This window comes from Telopea speciosissima, chromosome 10 (genome assembly GCF_018873765.1).
Source record: "Telopea speciosissima isolate NSW1024214 ecotype Mountain lineage chromosome 10, Tspe_v1, whole genome shotgun sequence".
Taxonomy (NCBI): Eukaryota; Viridiplantae; Streptophyta; class Magnoliopsida; order Proteales; family Proteaceae; genus Telopea; species Telopea speciosissima.
The window spans coordinates 61,996,360-62,005,969 of NC_057925.1; the positions used below are offsets into that span (position 1 = coordinate 61,996,360).

The following is a 9,610-nucleotide window of genomic DNA, read 5'->3' on the forward strand; positions in this document are numbered from 1 at the left end:
AGAAACCTAAAACCCCCAAAAATCTTCCTCCTCCTGCTACATTTTAGTTTTTATCTTTCGAAAAGAATAATCTTGAACAATGTTGTTTGAGTCCCCTCCATTTGTTGTTTTCTTCATTGTTTCCATCGGAATTAGAACAATTCTAATTTGAACTGGGTTTACGGTTCACTCTAGTTTGGTTAGGCTTTCCACTCATTTCCAGACTCAACGTTCATGTTCCTTTAATAGTACTGGTGGTATTCCAATACACTTCTGAACTGTTCTCTATTTTTGCTGATTGGAATTGGGTTTGTGGTTCAAACTTTGATTACAGTATGGTTTTAGTTCCCAGCTCGGTATTCATGTTCTTTAGTTACTACTGCTAGGCTTCCTCAATAATTCATGCTCTCCTTTTCGTTGATTGAGATTAAGTTTGTTGTTCAAACTCTGGTTTCACACTCAGTTCCCAGTTTCATGGCTCTCTGTTCTGCAGTAATTCGATCTTACCGGGGGAAAAAAATTAGACTATAAAACCAACTTTCTGCAGTGGCTCTCTGAGTTTCAAGATTTATTTCTGTGTTTGGTTTGATTACATGAATTGGGCAAATGAGGAATCCATGTTTAATGGGTGATTTGAGTCTGAATATTTGATTGATGCTATCACCTTGGAGATCTGATGCCTATCCTTGCTGCCAATCTCCATTCTCGTTAGTATTTGCAGATGCATTCCCCCACACCCCCTTTTCCTATTATATTTTTTTCCTTGAGATTTTTATTTACAGAGCTAATTGTATCATCTTCTTGATTTTTGTAAATAAATCATCACGCGTTAGGGTGTTACTTGAACGGAGATGGGAACGCAGCGGAAGAGGATCTTGTACGAGTTTGGTTACTAGCTTCACGAATTCGAACGATCTCTTTCATGATCTTCGAATATCTTTAAAGGTTTCTTCAGGAAGAAGAATTTAACACCACAAATCCTTAGGAAGAGATGGAATCCCAAGAGCACACAATTATTTGGAGAGTAGGGAGACAAAAACAAATCTTGGTTACTGATGTTATCATGGGACTTAGGGTTAAAGCATCTATTTATAGCCAAAACCCTAAGTCTCCCTTTTTACAGTCTTTCACTCTAAATAGGAAAGCGGGAGAGGGAGGCGCTCACTTAAAGTGAACGGCTCCCTCCCCTTGCTCACGGGTTGGGTCAGGCCGCCCCACATGGGCGCCATGGAATGGGTCCAAGACCCGGAGATTAACAATTTTGATTGTGAATATAATTACTAAACCTTATACTTTTCCCCATTTTTTGTGCCATTGATTAGCATTTTGTTTTTAAAATCTGAAATGTAACCAATTCTTAATTTTCTTGGTATGATCTTTAGGAGAAAGGAGAAGAATGAGATGATGATTTATTGATTTCCCTATTGGTTTGATTGCCGATATGATGACAACAAAAGTATTAGTTCTAGATGATCATTCTCTCCCATCTTCCATCTTTATGACCTATTTGATCGAAATCCTCTTCTCTTATGTAGAATTTTCAATCTCTTATCTTGTATCCGAATGTATTTTTCATCTGGGTTTTATGAGTTTTCTTTCTATTCAGGGTATTGTTGCTGTAATCAATCGGTAATAATTTTCTTTTCTAGTTCATACTTGGCGACATTATTTTGTACTTGAATTTGTTGTACTGGATCATAGATTCTTCTGTCTAATTTTAGTAGTAGTTATAACTGCAGTGGTTCTGATAGAAATGTAGCAGCAGGAGGATGAGGAGGAGGAAGAAGAAGAAGATGATTTGGAGATTTTAGGTGTGAGGATGTAAAAATGGTATTTCCATTTTATCAATTTAATTTAATATATAATAAGGATAAAAATATCTTTTAAATTTTAAAACTAATACTTCATTAACACCGTCAGCTTTCATGGGTGCAAAAGTAATTATCAAAATAATGCAGGTGTTTTGTAATTGATTCAAACACAAGAGGGTGCATATAATTTGCCCTTTTTTTTGGAGGGGGATAAAGGAAGGAAATGTGTTGTGTACTTACAACCTTAACGTACTTGTTATACTCTTTCCATTATCGCAGATTATCACGGCCGTGGAGGCTTGGACATTGATTTTGTATCTCTTCCGCTTACACCATGGTTTAAAACCCGTACTGGGGTCAGGGTTTTAGTAATCCATATCAGCAGAGGTCAATGTCGATCTAAATTGGTCCATATCGGTCTGAATCGGTCCGCTCTACCTAGGGATATAAACGGATCGAATTCGGTTGGATAGTGGCATTATCATATTCGTATCCGATTATATTCGGACGGATTCGGATAATATCCTATCGATTTTTGGTCGGATTCGGATAATTTTCGGATAGTTATTTTTTGAATACAGGTTCCCCTAAATGGATATGAATACGGATCGAATACGATTTTTAGACTATCCGTTGACATGTTTACCGTTTTTATGATAAGGGTTAGGGTTGAGACTTGAGAGTTCAGTAACTACCTTTTCTTCTATTCTTCTTAGTCTTTTATTCTCTTACGTTTTTTGCTTTTGATTTTTTAATAGATATGTAATTCCATGCATTACATTGCATAAAACAATATATATAAACCTATAGCAAATCTAGAAAAAGAATTACATTATCTTAACTTATAAATTTATAAAAATAAGATAACAAAATCTAATAAGGTAACTTAAAAGGATAGACAAACACAGAGTTATATTTCAGATATTTTATTATTGTTGAACTGCTAAACGAATCGGATAATAATCGATCGGATAGGGGGATTATCATATTCGTATCCGATTAATTTCTTACGGATTCGGATTCTCCTAAACGGATACGAACGCGGATCGAATACGAATTTACGAATATCCATTTACATCCCTAGCTCTACCCTTGTTTCTTTCAAAAAAATTAAATTTGTTATATTTTTACCCTTGTCTGTATCAAACCATTGATATGGGATCGTTCAAGAATTAATATCAGTCTCCGTGATACAAATACAAATTGGTTGATCCAATACCGATTCCTCAAACCATTAATGGATTGGATCAGAGATTGGAATTAACTGAAAAACCCTAGAAATTACTTGCAAATCATTTGGGATTGATCCGAACTTGATTGTTCGAAATCAGGATCGCCTTTAGCTGATTCCGATCTAGATCATCCTGAATTGGCCATTCGATCCGATTTATAAAAAAGTCGTACACACTACACATATATGATTTGGTAAAGACAACATTACTTGATCGTGTGGCCCCTACGGCGGTGCCAACGCGAGAGCCAATAGGAGCATGCACCCAAGCATCCAACATGAAGGTAGGATGGTCATTTCACCACCCCTTGTGTCTGGGTGTAGGGGTGCCCGACCAAACGGTGTTCTTTTCCCCATATGATATATCTCTTCATGTATAATTGATATTTTTCTTTTGGGACAAAGAGCTCTAGTTAACAGTGTGGCCCACACCAACACTCCAATGAGTCTATCTTTCTCCTCCCCATATGAAAAGACACATATGCCCCCTAGTTTTGAGTAGTAGAAAGATAGACATATGAGAGTGCTGGCATAGGTCACACTCCCTTATAAAAAGTTATTTTCCTTTTCTTTTATACTAAGGCATCCCTTCACTCTTACCAAAACAAAAAAAGGTTTCCCTTCACCAATGGTGAAGAGGAATCTCCTCATTAGAGAGCTATCTCGGCTCCCCTCCTCTGATGTCTAGGGCCGAGAGGCATCAAGTACACTATAGCAGAAATGCACGAGGCCATATGCGGAAGCCACATGGGTGGCCGAGCATTGGCATACAAGATACTTCGGCAAGGATTCTGATGAGCACAATTATGTGTGAAATCTTAGGGCATAAAGCATACATTTTACCACCTTGGACAGAGTTATTTTGGTGCTTTCTTGTGCTTTTCAGGTTTTAGGTGAATTCTTGTGAAAATGGAGCAACAGATGCTACGAATGGCCGAAAACACCGCAGGAGTCGAGAAAATCAAGTTTGGATTGAGCACTGAAAGAATCACGCCAATCAATAAAGGTTCAGTTTCGGTGTAATCAGTTTGGTTTGGTGTATGTTTTTTAAGGTAAAATTAAAATCGAACAATTTAATAAACGGTTTTAAAGTGAAAATTAAAACCATTTATAAATGTTTTTTGTTTAATCGTTTAAACGTTTAATAAGGTTTTTAATTTTTTTTATTCAAACAGCTACTTCCATTACATGTCTTTAAAAAAAAAAATTTATTGAAATGGAAGTATGAATTGTATTCTTATATGTTTTATTTAAATATTTATTTATTTGTATTATTACATATTTAATAATTATTTTTTATTATTATAATGTTTAATTATTACCATTACATATTACTAATATTTGTTTTGGTTTAAACGGTTTTCTAAATAGTTTATCATTTGTTTAAATGGATTGGTTCGGTAGAAACCGTTTAACTAAACATTGTCAGTTTTCAAACCAAAACGAACCATTTATTAAATGGTTTCACGATTTTGGTGTAAACGACTCGGTGCAGTTTCAATAAATAGTTTCGATTTGATTTTGACACCCTTAGGAAGAGATAGCAAAGTGCATTACCCATAATAATGTTTTACACATGTTGTCGTAAATGCCCTAGATGGGCTTTTCCCGTGATATGGTTGGATGACCTAGGTTGGCCCATTGTAGTTGAACTAAAGAGGAGCAAAAATAAAGCACTCAATTTTCTTTTCACCTGTTAAGGTGACCATATGATTGGATTCTTGAGTCATCATCAACACGCATGCCGTATTAACATCTTTCTTTGGCATTCAGCTGAGTAAACACCTTTTCGGTGTAACATGTGTCTTTCCTTTTCCTTTTTCCTTTTGATATAGCTTCCCTCACAGACATCCAACACCTTAACCCCTGTTGGCAAAGGTTCGTAACACGGGTGATGATACTCTAGCCAGATGCATTCCATATGACATAGTATGAGTCTGATGGTGTCAACCACATCCCATTCTACGGGCTACCACAGGCCTCATTTGCAAGCTGACTACGGCATCTAATTTAGTATTTTCACAAATATAACATTAACATTCAATTCCAACAGCCATCAGAAACGGATCATAATCAATGAGAATATAAAGCAATTTAATAAATAAAATAGTTAATATTGATGTTGTTGTCATGACTCATCAATCATGTTACACCTACACCCATGGTGTAATTCCACTCACCTTGTGTCAATCCCGCTTGTCCTTCAGCCGACTCGGTCCCAGTCGGTGTCTGACATAGCACCTCGTGTTCGGGGTTATAACATAAGTTGACCACACCATTAGAACATATTAAAGACTGTCTTAAAAAGGGTCTTAGAGTTCCAGGTTTTGTTTAGGTTTGCTTAACATTGTTCAGCAAATATAGGAACAGTAGCATGGTTCTGTTCCAAGTCTGGCTTGGGTTACAGTGTGGGTTTTTGACTCCCTTTTTGGGTTCACTGGCACACCCAAGACATGGTTACCAACAAGGATGGTTGGGGTAATTTTTATGCCCCCAACATTGTCCAAGGCCTGCGGGTGCAGATCAAATTGGCTGGAATCAAATCAGACTTCAAACAGCAGCACTGGATGATTCACTGGATGTTTGGACCAAACGTCCAGTGCATGCTCCAGTGCCTGTAGAACACGAGTTTCTTGCTCAAAACTTGATTTCAGCAATTGGTTTCATTCCATCTTCGAGTTGATTAGAGGGTCATACAGCATATGATTAAGCCAAAACAATGGTTCTAATAGTTTCCTAAATCGGTTTGTCTAATGGTTGATGGATTCGGGCTCAAACATCAATCAAGCTAAGCATGCAAGGTAGAGTTTTGACATGCAGCAGTTCCAAACTCACATACACACACATCAACAAGCGTGCATAGGCATCTCAGCTTAGATCTTAGGCCCTAAAATGCAAAACACCCCATGCATGCAAGGATCCATGCACTTAGCTCACAATCTATGGTTTGCATGCATGATCAGACATGAAGTCAAGCTAGATGCATGGCTGGAACTTAAGTTGCATGTAATAGTAAGCCAAAACAGTATAATTTCATATAAAACCCCTAAAACTAATCATGCATGTAAGATCTAGGCAACCCTGAAGCTCCAAGCAGTGATCCCATAGAGGTTCCTATAGAGACAGTCATATAGGCTCTGGTCTTGCGTTCAAAATTAGAGAACTAGATTAGGATCATGGTTATAGGGTAGTTCTTAGGTTAGAGGAGCTCACCTTGGACTACAAAAGGATTCGGCCAGGGGTTGCTAGGTGTAAGCCTCCCTTCTTCTTTCTTCTTTCACTCTTTCTTCCTTTCTCCCTTCCTTTCTTTCTCTCTTTCTTTGTTTGCGGTTTAGGAACAATAGCAGTCTATTCTCTAAGTTGGGTCCCTATTTATAGCTTTTATAAAGTTAAGGCCTGTTTGGCTAGGCAGCCCCATAGTGAAAATGCATTTTTAAAGTGATTATAGCTAGTTCAGCTACATAGGTGGGGCCCACATGGATTCCAAGAGGGGGTTTGGTTCCTAAAATTCCAAGGTACCTATTGGGGGTGTTTGAAGGTAGTAGGTTCAGCTCCCACAATTTTCGAATGGAAAAATGCAGGTTTTGACATTATTGGATGATTCAGTGGAGCTTTGGGCCAATTGTCTAGTGCATCATGCAGAGAATGCTGCTCTGCTGAGTTTTGCCTGTGGTTTCTACAGAGGATTGTCCTTCCACATGGCACTTTCCCAACACCCCACAATACATATAAAGAATATATATTTAAGGGCATAACCCTCCCAATGCGCACGAGAGAGAATTACCTGTGCTCTGTGTTGTATAGCAGGTGCATGGTGTTGCAACCCATCTTCTTACAGGCACGGTGGATGTCATCAGTGGGGGCTCCCTATTGATTGTAACCACTGGGGTGATACACCACAGGTCATTGGTGTGGGTGGTTGTTGATCCCTGTTCTTTAAGCAAAATCTACATCAGATTGGGGTAGGTTTGAGAGGAGCATCTTGAGGTGGTTGTTTCCTTCCTCTCCTAGTCTCTTCAGAATTAGAGGGTGGAAAGAGTTTGCACAGGAGGTGCGTAGGAGGCTCAAGGCTGGCGTTCTTCTTGTCGTCTTTAACCTCCTCTTCTCTTAAAGGGGCAGCAACTCAACCATGGGATCCATTCCATCTTCAGAGCGGCCTGAAGATTTCTGAATGGTGATTCCCATTTGGCAAACAGCCTTCTCAAGGTTTTTCGGGCCTGCTGAAGGCCGCAAGAGGGTTTGCCATGTATGTCTGGGTTAATCATATTCTGCTCGGCATCCTAGTTATGACTACTCCTATCTCACACTTCAGTGCCTTGGACTCCGTTATCCTTTATATTTGCTGTCTGGCGCACCATGATGATGCTCTGCACGCTTGTGGTCTAGGCGCATTTTGTCCCTGCTTCTCTTTCTTGGCAAGGAGGAGGCCCTCACTGGAAACCGAACACGTCCACTTTTCTTTCTTGGGACTTTTGATCAGCTTAGGTTCCCATTTCTATGTTGTAAACGATAATGTGGCTATTGCCTCCCGTTTTCTATAACCCATTTCTATGTTGTAACAAGGCTCCATTTAATAAATGATAAATTTCTTATTTTTCTTATATTGCCCATGGTGCTCCGCCTTTCCCCACAAGGACTTACCATTTCCCAAAAGTTTATTTTCTTAGTGGATTTTTGTAGCTTTATCACGTCCATTAACTTTGTTTGGACTAAAACTTTATGTATTAGTAAGGGTTTAGAGCAACCTAACCAGAGGATTTAAGGATTCCTCCAACCCACAACTTTGATAGTAAGGGTTTTGTTCATCTAATCTACAAGTGGAGGGTGATAATTTCCAACACGACCAATCAATATGACATCAACATTAAAAGTAATTAACATGACAAAACACAACACTAATAAACAAGTGTTGTTAGAACTCAAAAAGACACTCGATCTGTTTGACACGATTAAGGATTTTAAACTCGGCATCAAGTTGAATCAGTTGAATATCGATTCCAATCTGGGAAATCGGCCTAGCGGTGTCAACCGGTTGGGTTTGGTTGGGGGTTCGGCCGGGCCTACAGGGCTTCACGATGCTTAAAGCCTGTATCGTGATCGCCCGTTTGAGTATTCGGGCCGGGCCTGGTCAAGCTCGATCGGGCTAGGTCGGGCTTCAGGCTATAATAGGGCCTTAAACGCTATAGAACCGGGCTATGTGCCTGTTTAACTATAAACGGGCTTTAAATGGTGCAGCCCATTAAAACTGAATGTTTTAATTTTACGAAGAGGTGTGCCATCTTACCACCTCTTTTCTGTCTTTTCCCATTAAAATTGAATATTCCAACTGTTTAAATATTGTCGTGCTAGCCCATGTCCCCAATCCCATGAAGCAAATTTAAGCAGAAAAAATCATAAGAATATACCCAATACATCAGGCCCAGCCCAACAAAAAGTTAATGTCATAAAAAGATTTGGGCCAATAAATCAAATAGGGCCCAGACCCATAGTAAAGTTTACAAGTTAAAGGGTCGGGCTAGGTCGGGCCTGGAATCAGTTGGTCTAGTCAGGCGTCCAATGGGTTAGGACACTACATCGGGACCGCCCAGTTAGTAAACGTGTAGGGCTTAAGACCAACACGTTTAGTAAACGGGCTGGTTCGGTCCGGGCTAGGTCGGGCCTAGAATCAGTTGGTCTGGTCGGGGGTCCAATGGGTTAGGACCCTACATCGGGACCGCCCAGTTAGTAAACGTGTAGGGCTTAAGACCAACACGTTTAGTAAATGGGCTGGCCCGGTCTGGGCTAGGTCGGGCCTGGAATCGGTTGGTCTGATCGGGGGTCCAATGGATTAGGACCCTACATCGGGACCGCCCAGTTAGTAAACGTGTAGGGCTTAAGATCAACACGTTTAGTAAACGGGCTGGTCCGGTCCGGGCTTTAGTTAGGCAGCCTCGGTCGGGTCTACTGGTCTGGGCCTGGAATTGACACCCCTAAATCGGTTCCCAAAACTTAAGAATCGGTCCCTCATGTATGAAAACCCATGATTCGATTTTAAAAACCCTAAAATTGGTCGCTTTGGCAAATCCATAGTTGGGATCAGTCAGGGATCCTAATCGGCCGATTCGACCGATGTAATTCCAAATTTTAAAAGAGGGGACACGTTATATAACTTTTTTTTGAGCAAGAGATCGTTGTTTGGTTGTGAAACTCCAACACTACGGGGTCAATGAGAGCACGTATAGGGACATCAACATGGATGCTATTTTTTATTTCAGGAGAAGTTGGATGGGAATTCCACACTCTCTTGTGTCGATTTCGGTTTGTATACAACACCCTTCGATGAAATGTTCTTTGAAATTGCCACACGGCACATGTCAATCCTATGAATCTTATGGATTTTTCCTTTCTTTTTCTTTTTATTTTAGGGGGGTGTTTGGGTTGAGGTGGAGGAAGAAGAGAAATACAGTAATTTGTAGAGTGCTATCTCTTTTTTTTTTTTTTTTGATGGTAAGCCCCACACCGGGGTCAAACAAAGGATCCATTGGGGGCTAGATAGGACCCACAAGGGGCCAAATCAGGATTTACAGGAGACCAGCAAGGAATCCTACTG

General features: G+C 39.8%; 2 non-coding genes across 2 annotated transcripts; both read left to right on the forward strand.

Annotated features, from left to right (window-relative positions):
• Positions 1–576: 576 nt before the first annotated feature.
• LOC122644428 lies at positions 577–664 on the forward strand. Its single transcript, XR_006330357.1, has one exon. It is a non-coding gene; the product is annotated as a small nucleolar RNA Z101 (small nucleolar RNA).
• A 709-nt stretch (positions 665–1,373) lies between these two features.
• LOC122644429 lies at positions 1,374–1,458 on the forward strand. Its single transcript, XR_006330358.1, has one exon. It is a non-coding gene; the product is annotated as a small nucleolar RNA Z102/R77 (small nucleolar RNA).
• The last annotated feature ends 8,152 nt before the right edge of the window (positions 1,459–9,610 follow it).